Source organism: Ostrea edulis, chromosome 2 (genome assembly GCF_947568905.1).
Source record: "Ostrea edulis chromosome 2, xbOstEdul1.1, whole genome shotgun sequence".
Classification (NCBI taxonomy): Eukaryota; Metazoa; Mollusca; class Bivalvia; order Ostreida; family Ostreidae; genus Ostrea; species Ostrea edulis.
Window position 1 is genome coordinate 83,768,056 of NC_079165.1, and position 10,393 is coordinate 83,778,448.

The window sequence follows — 10,393 nt, forward strand, 5'->3', positions numbered from 1 at the left end:
GAAACGAGTTTTTATACATTGAGGAATACAACATCATTATATTATAATAACTGTACAAAAAGGAAAACATTTGAAAATGCCAAAATAAGAGTTTCAATCATTTGGTCAGAGTTTCGGGATGTGGATAAATCTTCGTCATTTCCAGTCCTACAAAACAAAACATCACAGATAATAACGACAAAACAAAACATCACAGATAATAACGACAAAAACATGTTTAATAATCTATGTTTGACCTTTTATCTGCGAAGTCATCTTCGCAAGCCTAGTGTCTGATTCGCTTTCCCTCATCTCCCCTGAGAGTAAGCGAATCGGACACTTGGCTTGTGAAGTTCCTGCATAGCATGCACTGAACATCTAATAAAACTTGAATCATTCCTTTTTATTCCTATCATTTTTGATTTACAAAAAACTATTGATGATACATAGCGTTTATAATGCAATTTCATCATACTTTTATTTTGGACTTGGCATTCGTCTACTGATCACGATTCTCGTCCTTTGAAGTCCCAGGCGTCATTTCTGTTTTGTTCGTGAAATGCTATGACTACAAATAGACAGAGTAATTGGAATTTCATATAAAGATGTCTCCTCCATGTATGTTCTGCAAGGCAATCTCAAATATATCGTGTATAATGAACCCAAGAGTTCGAATTGTCTTCTAGAAAACAGGAAACATTTTCCTAGTCAGGGAATAGAATGAGCACAAAATAAAGATAAAGTGATCATTCATAGGTGGGATCAGGTGCCTAGGAGGAGTAAGTATCCCCTATCGACCAGTTACACCCGCCGTAAGCCCTATATGTTTATCAGGTAAAAAGAGTTATTCGTAGCCAAATCAGTGTGCCAAGAACGGCCTTACAATCGGTATGAAACACGTCAGACAGCATTTAACTCAACGACCGTAGAATCTGCGAAATACTGACTTTAAACGAGACTGCTAAAAACCTTACAGCATTTTCGGAGGAACGTTTTATTACAGAGTATAAGTTGATTCGTAATCGAATCATTGCACGAGAAGGAAGTGCATCCTCTGGATTACTGATATATAGGCTTATAGGAGTATGGGGAGTAGATTTATTGCAGTTATTTAAATTAAGCTAACCGAGACCATGGATGTTGGATGTTGTGATTATTGGGAATTCCACTTCAAATATCAAGTGTACTGTAGAATTTTAACCTGAACAATCGAAACGTACAACTTCATTTTTATGGAATAAGTGGGTGAATGATCAGACTGAAAAGGGGAAGAAAACGAACAGTGATTCATCTCACAACTCCTATAAAAATACAAAAATTAACAGTAGGGCCATCATGGACCCTTGGATATACCAGAGGTAGAATCAGGTGCCTATGTGTAGTATACATCCTCTACCGGCTGGTCACACCCACCGTGAGCCCTGTATCTTAAACAGGTAAACGGAGTAATAATTTGTCAAAATCAGTACATATGTTTTGAAATACACATAATATTACTTTGAAGTTGTTTATGATACTAGTAGGCCAGGAATTAGTTTCAACAAGGTAAGACCATGCCGAAATAAGGTAACATAAGTTTTGAATTTCTTAATCAAAGCAACTCGGTTTCAGCTGGCAAATGAAAATGGAGTGAGCTGTTGGATGTAGACGATAGGGAAAAGAAAATAACCCATAAAATATCCTTCAAAGTGACGAAATTTCTAACTTCAGAATTAAAAAATAATAGACACTGAATTTTCTTTCACTAAAATTCCAGACTTTTTTGTGAACTGTCAGTCGACTGAATGTCACAAGTTCATCCTGATATTAGACCATAGTTAACACCTATAGTCCTAAACCTAATTATCCAATGAAAAGGTGAGGATAACAGTGACCAATCTCATAATTCGTATAAAAAATACAAAATTAAGTGTAGTAGGGCAAACATGGACCAATGTGCACAAATCGGGAACATGTTCTAATGTATTGAACGTAGTGCATCGTGCTTGCTTTCTTTTCCACATAGTATTACAAGAATGCATTACGTCAGTAACGTGACACCCTATAGGAAAGCAAGAATAATTCTTTGTTTCAACCATCCGCTAAATGAAGTTAACGTCAGGGTTGCAGGTACAGGGATTTAATTCAATGTCAAATAGTGTGATTTAATTCATTCTTTCTCTTTTATTTGATCATGATGTATCAATTGGAGTTATTTTAATAACTTGTAGGCAGAGAAGTGCTTTGACCAGCGAACTTTTATGAAATTATATATATTTTCTATTTTTCATGAATTTTGTAAGACTGCAGCAACAATAGGATTCTTTTTTGAAATTTCCTTCAGAACCTCTTGAAGGATTTTGATGGAAATTGATAGGGATTATGTACTAAATACTCAATATAAGTATTGTTCTTATTTAGTCCGAATACGTCAAAAGGTGGCGTCATTATTTTCAAAAGTAGGTTACTGAATGTACTGTCATTTTGTGCTAATTATAGAAGCTGGCAATTTCAGTGGAAAGGAGTTCGGGTACATATAGGTTTGACTGCTTTAGTATAAAGTATTATCATAAGTCTATTTGTAGAATGTTTTAAATGTAGGTGTTTTAGATATGAATGGCAAATATAAAATATTGCCATGGCAACGATCAAAATTTTAAAATTTTGTATTACAAGAAAATACTCTCAGGTATATTATCTATTTTGCAAAACCTTGTTTAAATACCTTTCAATTAATACGAAAATATAAAGAATCCTGAAAAACGAGTATCTTTATATGTTTTTTAAATTTCATTCGTTCTAAAAGTAAATAAATCGAGCAAACGACGCCTTTGAAAGAAATGATATCAGAAAGCAAGCTTAACATAGACGTAATTAACAAAAAAGAATCAGGAAAATTCTGACTGCTTTGAATGCTTGAAAGAGATGTTTCTCTGTCTCAGAAAAGTTCAATTTAATGAACATTGTGATTTTCGTCTTGAAACTGGAAACCCTAACCTCAAATAGATAACGTATGAAATTTTCGCAGTTTGCGAATAACAGCTACATATATATAGCTGCATTAATTATTTAAACAGGTTGACATAGACGGATTGTAATGTTATGAAAGTTGGCATGAACAACATCCGGGAAATAGAAAAATATATTTAGTCTTATTACAGTTCTGAACTTCGAAAATAAAAGAATCAGGATGAAGGTAAGTTTTACATCACGAGTGTTGAAATACCAGACACGGAGTCCCGATTAGGGAAAGTTGCCGTTCCTGTCGAACACCCCTTTTTCGCAGTTAGCAAATTTTATATATACATGTTTATATATCTATATATAATATAGACTATCTATTTTGTATTGCTTGTTGGAGTTATGAGATTGAACACTGTTCGTTATCTTCACCTTTCACCATGATATATTGAACATGAATAATGTTTCTATATGGCAATAAAATCAACAGGATAAATATTTATTTGTTCAAAGAAGAAAACATCATTAAAAAGAATAAAGACTTGAAATAATTTTTGCAGCCAAGATAAATAGACATGTTTCATTAACACATAAAAATAAACTTACGATACAAAACTTTCCACCACGAACTAGCATCCGCCATCGATATTTCCGTTTGAACTCCTTTTTCTGAGGTAGATATGCAACCTGAAATTAATCAAAGAAGTGAAACACCACGTGATATGTATTTGCAAAAGTATTCTCCAGTGACATTTTAGTTTTCATTTTGAAAACCGATAGAAGCCAAGGACTCTGTATAAAGTGCTTGTATTATTCTCTCATAACAAGGAATATCGGTTTCGTACGCTATCCAACGAAAAACCCATGCCTTTAGAAGATGTGATTATTTACGAAATTATAATTCTTAGGGATAAGACACAAAATACATCAAGAATCTTGAGCACACTGGTTCCGAATTTTTGGCCAATGGCTTGAAAGAGATGTTTCTTTGTCTCAGAAAAGTTTAATTTCATGTACATTTCGTCTTCAAAGTCGGATGTTTGTCAATTAGATGTATACAGGGGATGATTACTCCTCCTAGGCACCTGATCCCACCTCTGGTGTGTCCAGGGGTCCGTGTGTGCCCAACTATCTATTTTGTATTGCTTGTAGGAGTTATGAGATTTATCACTGTTCGTTATCTTCACTTTTCATGATAAAGATGATGAAGTTCTTGGTTAGTAATAATTACATAGTCTTCGGTGATCAATTCTTCTAGAGGTCTGTCTGGATACTCATGGGTGCAACTTGTGCTCCATTATTAGCGGACCAGTTTTTGTATTCGTGTGAGGTAAAATCTAATCAATGGCTTCTACATGAAAAAAATGTGCTGCTCTGGCCTTCATCTAGACATGTAAGTTGCATCAAGGATGTTTTATTTATCAAAATACTCATTTTCATTCATATGTTGATTTGATATATCTCGGGAAACTGGAACTGAAAGACACTTCAGAGTCGATAATATTGACCCATATTTGGGTTTTTGATTGAACATAGATGTCAAAGTCAAACTAACAACACATTTATATGACAAACGAGATGACTCCAGCTTCTCCACCGTCATTTCCCCGACATTCATGTAGTCATATTGCTTTATCACCTGCATATGGTGTTTATATCTCAAATGATTTAATATGCAAGAGTGTGTTCTGAGGATGATCAATATTCAAATTAAGGCAGGCTACTGACAGATAAGCTGAGGTTACAAGAGTTTCGACAGTCTCGTTTAAAGTCAGCATTTAGCAATTTTTATGATTATTATGACGATTTTATTTTCAAATACAACATTTCGTTAAGCCGAATGCTATCTGAGGTGTTTTATATCAATCATTAGACCGTTCTTTACATGCTTACTCCGTTTGCCTGGTAAAGACATACAGCTCATGACGAGTTTGACCAGTCAATAGGGAATGATTATTCCTCCTAGGCACCTGATCCTGTCTCTGGTACGTCCAGCGCTCCTTTTTTCCTTACATGTATATTACGTTTTTATTCTTTATAGGATTAATCATCTTCACAAGTGAAGGGTTAATGATTCGTTACATCGCACTGACCCTTGACATCAGTCGCTATATAGAAGTTGGGCCAATTAGACCATTACACAATCCACTATAAATAAAACATCCAATGAAATCATTGCATCTTGTTATGTACATGGATACAAATGACGCGATCTCATACTGCTGTATTGTAATATTGTAACACGCGCAATTGTAATATTTACACCACTAAGAACGTTTATTGATAGTAGATCAAGTTTGGAAACCTTTCGGTTTAGGACAATATTAGCTATAACTGTAGGTATCAATACACGTGTTTTTATTTGAATCTCTCACTTCGCGTTGTTATAAATAAAACCGCATTCTCATTGGTTCCCACTATTTCGTGGAAACAATCAGAACGGACCCAACTTATTGATAGTGACTGATGTCAAGGGTTAGTGCGAGGTAACGAATCAATAACCCTTGACTTGTGAAGGTGAGGATTACTGAGATTGATCAGTCTGTGCTATTTTGACTTGTTCATACTTGTACTTTATGATTTAAAGCTTGATGTTATACCTAAACATCGCATAACTGGCCTTAAACTGTTTTCCGATGTAATAATAAAAATCCGTGTATGACCGACAAGCAGTGTATTTGAAATGAATACTTACTTGTCTTCGCCGTGTCATCTGAAGGTGGAGACTGTGCAGAATGCACTCTGAAATGTTGATTTAAACAATGTGTTAAAACGTACCATTTAATACATTCCATTTCGATACTCTGTATTTTTAATATGATACACAAAACGACATGATACAATTACGATGCTATGGGATTAACATACGGTACAATAGGATGAGCACACGGTACGTTATAATTAGCACATGATACGATGGGATTAACACATGATACAATAGGAATAACACACGATACAATAGGACTGATATGATACGAAAAGATTAGCACACGGTACCATAGGATTAGCACACGATACGATGGGATTAACACACGGTACGATAGAATTAGCACACGATACGATGGGATTAACACATGATACAATAGGAATAACACGCGATACAGTAGGATTAGCATATGATACGATAGAAGTAGCACACAGTACGATAAGATTAACACACCATACGATAGGATTAGCACACAATGCGACAGAATTAATACACGATACGATGGGATTAACACACGATACGATAGAATTAACACATGGTACGATAAGATTAATACACCATACGATAGGATTAGCACACAATGCGATAAAATTAATACACGATACGATGGGATTAACACACGATACGATAGAATTAGCACATGGTACGATAAGATTAACACGATATGATAGGCTTAACACGCAATACGATAGGATTAACACACGATACAAGAGGATTAACACACGATACGATATCATTAACATATGATACGATAGGATGTAAACACCGTACAATAGAATTAGTACACGATACAATAGGATTGCTATGATACAAAAAGATTAGTGCACGGTACCATAGGATTAGCACATGATATGATAGGATTAGCACAGGATATGATAGGATTAGCACACGGTACGATAGGATTAAGATGATATGACAGGATTAGCACACGGAACGATAGGAGTAGCACTCGATACGATAGGATTAGCACACGATATGATAGGATTAAAACGATACAATAGGATTAACATGATATAATAAGATTAGCAGACGATACGATAGGATTAGCACACGATACAATAGAATTAGCTCAAGATACAATAGGATTTACACACGGTACGATAGGATTCGCACACGATACAATACCATTACACACGGTACGATAGGATGATATGTACAACATACAATACGATAAGATTGCAAAGATTCGATAGGACAAAAAAATGCAAAAGTATAACACTGCGCCGCATACTTTTAGAGCCTCTTTATACACCGGGTAAAACACTCCAGAAAATAAGTGTTATATGTAAAACATTGAGATGGTTTCATCTTTTGATGTTTGATAATGTTCATACTGAAATTGGAGTGATTCAGGTCACACTTTTAATAATCCTTGGGTGTTTTAGTGTCATTAACGCAAGTTGTATCATTGTTCAAATCCTGGGGTAGTGTTCTACTTTTAGGATTTTCTGTAAAGGTAAATTCGTGATCTATTTATAACAGCTGTGTAATGACGTCATACAGAAGCACATATTTGTCATGTTGTCATGATACAAAGTACTACTATGTAAACACCTAGTATAGTTTTAAAAAATTAGTGTAGGGCAGATTCTAAAGATTGTTCAATTTACGTGCATAAATGGAGTATGGCCTACCCTAGCACACCCGCGAAGAGGGAAAATATTACTGTTCAGTGCTACTTTACTTGATTACTTTTATTCATTGTGCTTCTTTGTTATCCGACCTGTTTTTATATTCTGATGAAGCGGAATTTATTCAAAAACTTCTACGCGGGAAGAAAAAAATCTCTTGCTGTGGCCTTCAATTCCACATTTATATATATCGACGATATTTCATCTATTAACAATAATAATTTTCGTTCATTGCTTTAACATACCCGCGAAGAAAGAAAAAGAATTATTGCTTCAATAAAAATAAGATACTGTGATTCTATTTTAAATTTTTTGAGTTTTACTCATCTATTTTTCACAATACATCCATGATTGTATTGTTGATTGATTGTATATTGTTTAACGTCCCTCTCGAGAATTCACTCATATGAAGACGCAACCATTGCCGGTAAATGGCTGCAAACTTTAGGCTTATGAGATATAATAGGGCTCACGGCGGTTGTGACCGGTCGACAAGGGATGCTTACTCCTCCTAGGCACCTGATCCCACCTCTGGTGTGTCCAGGGGTCCGTATTTGCCCAACTATCTATTTTGTATTGCATATGGGATTTTTTTTAGATTGATCACTAGTAGCTATCTTCACCTTTCATACATAAGAATCGGTGCTCTTAGTTTGTAAACTCAGCCTTGTGGTAATTGTTTATGCAAAAAGGATTTTAAAAATGAATGTTGCAAATAAACACAAAATTTATACAAATACGCCTGATAAAGAGGGACTGTTTGGCCTGATTCTACCTGATTCTTAAGTGCGTGTGCAAAAGTCTCAACTTTCAAACAAATTTCAATAAATAAAACATTACCGATTTTCACGACTCTGTTGAGATTTCATATGAGTTTCCGGGCGTTGTTTCCCCTCGGTTTTGGGGTCCTTGTTTCTCACAGAATGGGTCTTCATTCTAGAATAACTGGATTAAGAACACGAAAACAATTTTACAATATTGGATTTTTAATCAGTGATAGAAATATTGAACTATTGTAATTTTACGTATTATTCCTATATGTTTTTCGAATGAGAAGCGGATGCTTACTCCTCTTAGGCACCTGATCCCACCTCTGGTGTGTCCAGGGGTCCGTGTTTGCTCAACTATCTATTTTGTATTGCTGATAGGAATTATGAGATTGATCACCTTGCATTCAAATATTCTTTTGGAAAAATTAATGAACTTTCCTTCCGGCTTGGAATCTATATTAATACCCATATTCAATGGAACAAAATCATACAAACTGGAAAGTATGCATACTTCTGAAGCAGTATATTTACAAGTATATATTCCATATTTTGCAGTGGTCAGAATATTTTATACGCTAGAAGTTTATGTATAGGTTAGATATAGGAACATAATTTCTTCCCATTTTTCAAGAGAATGGTTACTTTGGTGTATGAAATCACACGTAAAAAATCAATCCATAGAGCATGTTTAAATGATCAACACTTACCTATAGAGTATCAGCTGAATCCTATTTTGCGGAGTTTCAAGTGAAATATATATGTTCGCTGCTGCTAATTAATCATTATCTACAAATGTCACTTCAATGACGTATTCATGCATATGCATATGCTCTTTCGCGAAGACCTTTCTGCAATCAATGAACTATATATAGGCCACTGCTTAGAATGTTGAGTAATAAAAGTGGAAAAAGTAGTCTCTTTCTTAAGCTAGACTTCATGAAATTTTGGAACAATTTGTATAGTAATTGATAAATCTTGTATGAAAGGTGAAGATAACGAACAGCGATCAATCTCATAACTCTTACAAGAAATACAAAATTAAGAGTTGGGTAAACACGGATCCCTGGGCAAACCAGAGGGGGATCGGGTGCCTATAAGGAGTAAACATCACCTGCTGACTTGTTACACCTATATCCTTGTTAATAATGAGGTGGATAAAAATGAATTGTTGTTTGTTATCTGCTTCTCATTCAAATTCATGCATTTTTGATAAGAAAGCAGAAGAGGTTCAATTATACAACGCTATTAAAATAAAGAAGAGTGTACACTGTATACTTCGTTCTCTATGATGAATGCTCGTCATTAAATTTGCTTGTAGGAGTCGTGGTGGATTTTGACTTTGATAAGCAGGACACAATGGAACCTCGATGTTTATGTCCTAGGTGTGCCGCGTTCATGGTATGAGTGAAGTTCATCCGGAAAAACTGAAGGCTGTTTACAGCACTAGTAAGATGTGTACAATTCGATTAGATAACACTTGCTAACTTTCCCATCGATAGTATACAACATAAACATCCTGGGTAAGGTTTCTATAATATCAGTGTATATTACTTATTCATACAACCAATCCCCATGGATGTGCCTACACTTTTGGAGTGACCTCAATGCAACGCAACGCAGATTGGAGGTTGTGTTCGTTCCAAATTGCACAAAATAAGCTCTTTGTCAATGAAAGGTGAAGATAACTAACTGATCAATCTGATAACTCCTATAAGCAATACAAAATAGATAGTTGGGCAAACACGGACCCCCGTACACACCAGAGATGGGATCAGATGCCTAGGAGGAGTAAGCATCCCCTGTCGACCGGTCACACCCGCCGTCAGCCCTATATCCTGATCAGGTAAACGGAGTTATCCGTAGTCAAAATCAGTGTGCCAAGAACGACCTAACAATCGGTATGAAACACGTCAGACAGCATTTGACCCAATGATAGGTTTTATTGACGAACTAGATCGTTATAACGACCATACAATTTGCGAAATGTTGCTTTGTTATCCTTATAATATATATAACAGTGTGACCGTTGAAGCGAGGGAAGCATGAAATGGTCAAGTTATAATCATATTCAGTAAGGTAATGTAAATTAGAAATTGAGATATTCTCTCTTTCTACCTTTCTATCTATCTATCTATCTACATGTATCTATCTATCTACATGTATCTATCTATCTATGAAAGCGAAGATAACGAACAGGGATCAATCCCATAACTCCCACAAAGAATACAAAATAAACAATTGGAGAAACACGGACCCCTGGAATGCCAGAGGTGGGATCAGGTGTCTAGGAGGAGTAAGCATCCCCTGTGAACTAGTCACACCCTATGTCTTCAACTCTACTGATCAGGTAAACGGAGTAATCCGAA

The 10,393-nt window shown here is 35.4% G+C and overlaps 1 long non-coding RNA gene across 1 annotated transcript; it reads right to left on the reverse strand.

The window, feature by feature from the left end:
- Positions 1–3,528: 3,528 nt before the first annotated feature.
- LOC130051925 (uncharacterized) lies at positions 3,529–8,197 on the reverse strand. The gene is made up of 3 exons (XR_008800199.1): positions 8,098–8,197; positions 5,615–5,661; positions 3,529–3,606 (listed from the first exon to the last, which is right to left on the reverse strand). It is a non-coding gene; the product is annotated as an uncharacterized LOC130051925 (long non-coding RNA).
- Between the last annotated feature and the right edge of the window lie 2,196 nt (positions 8,198–10,393).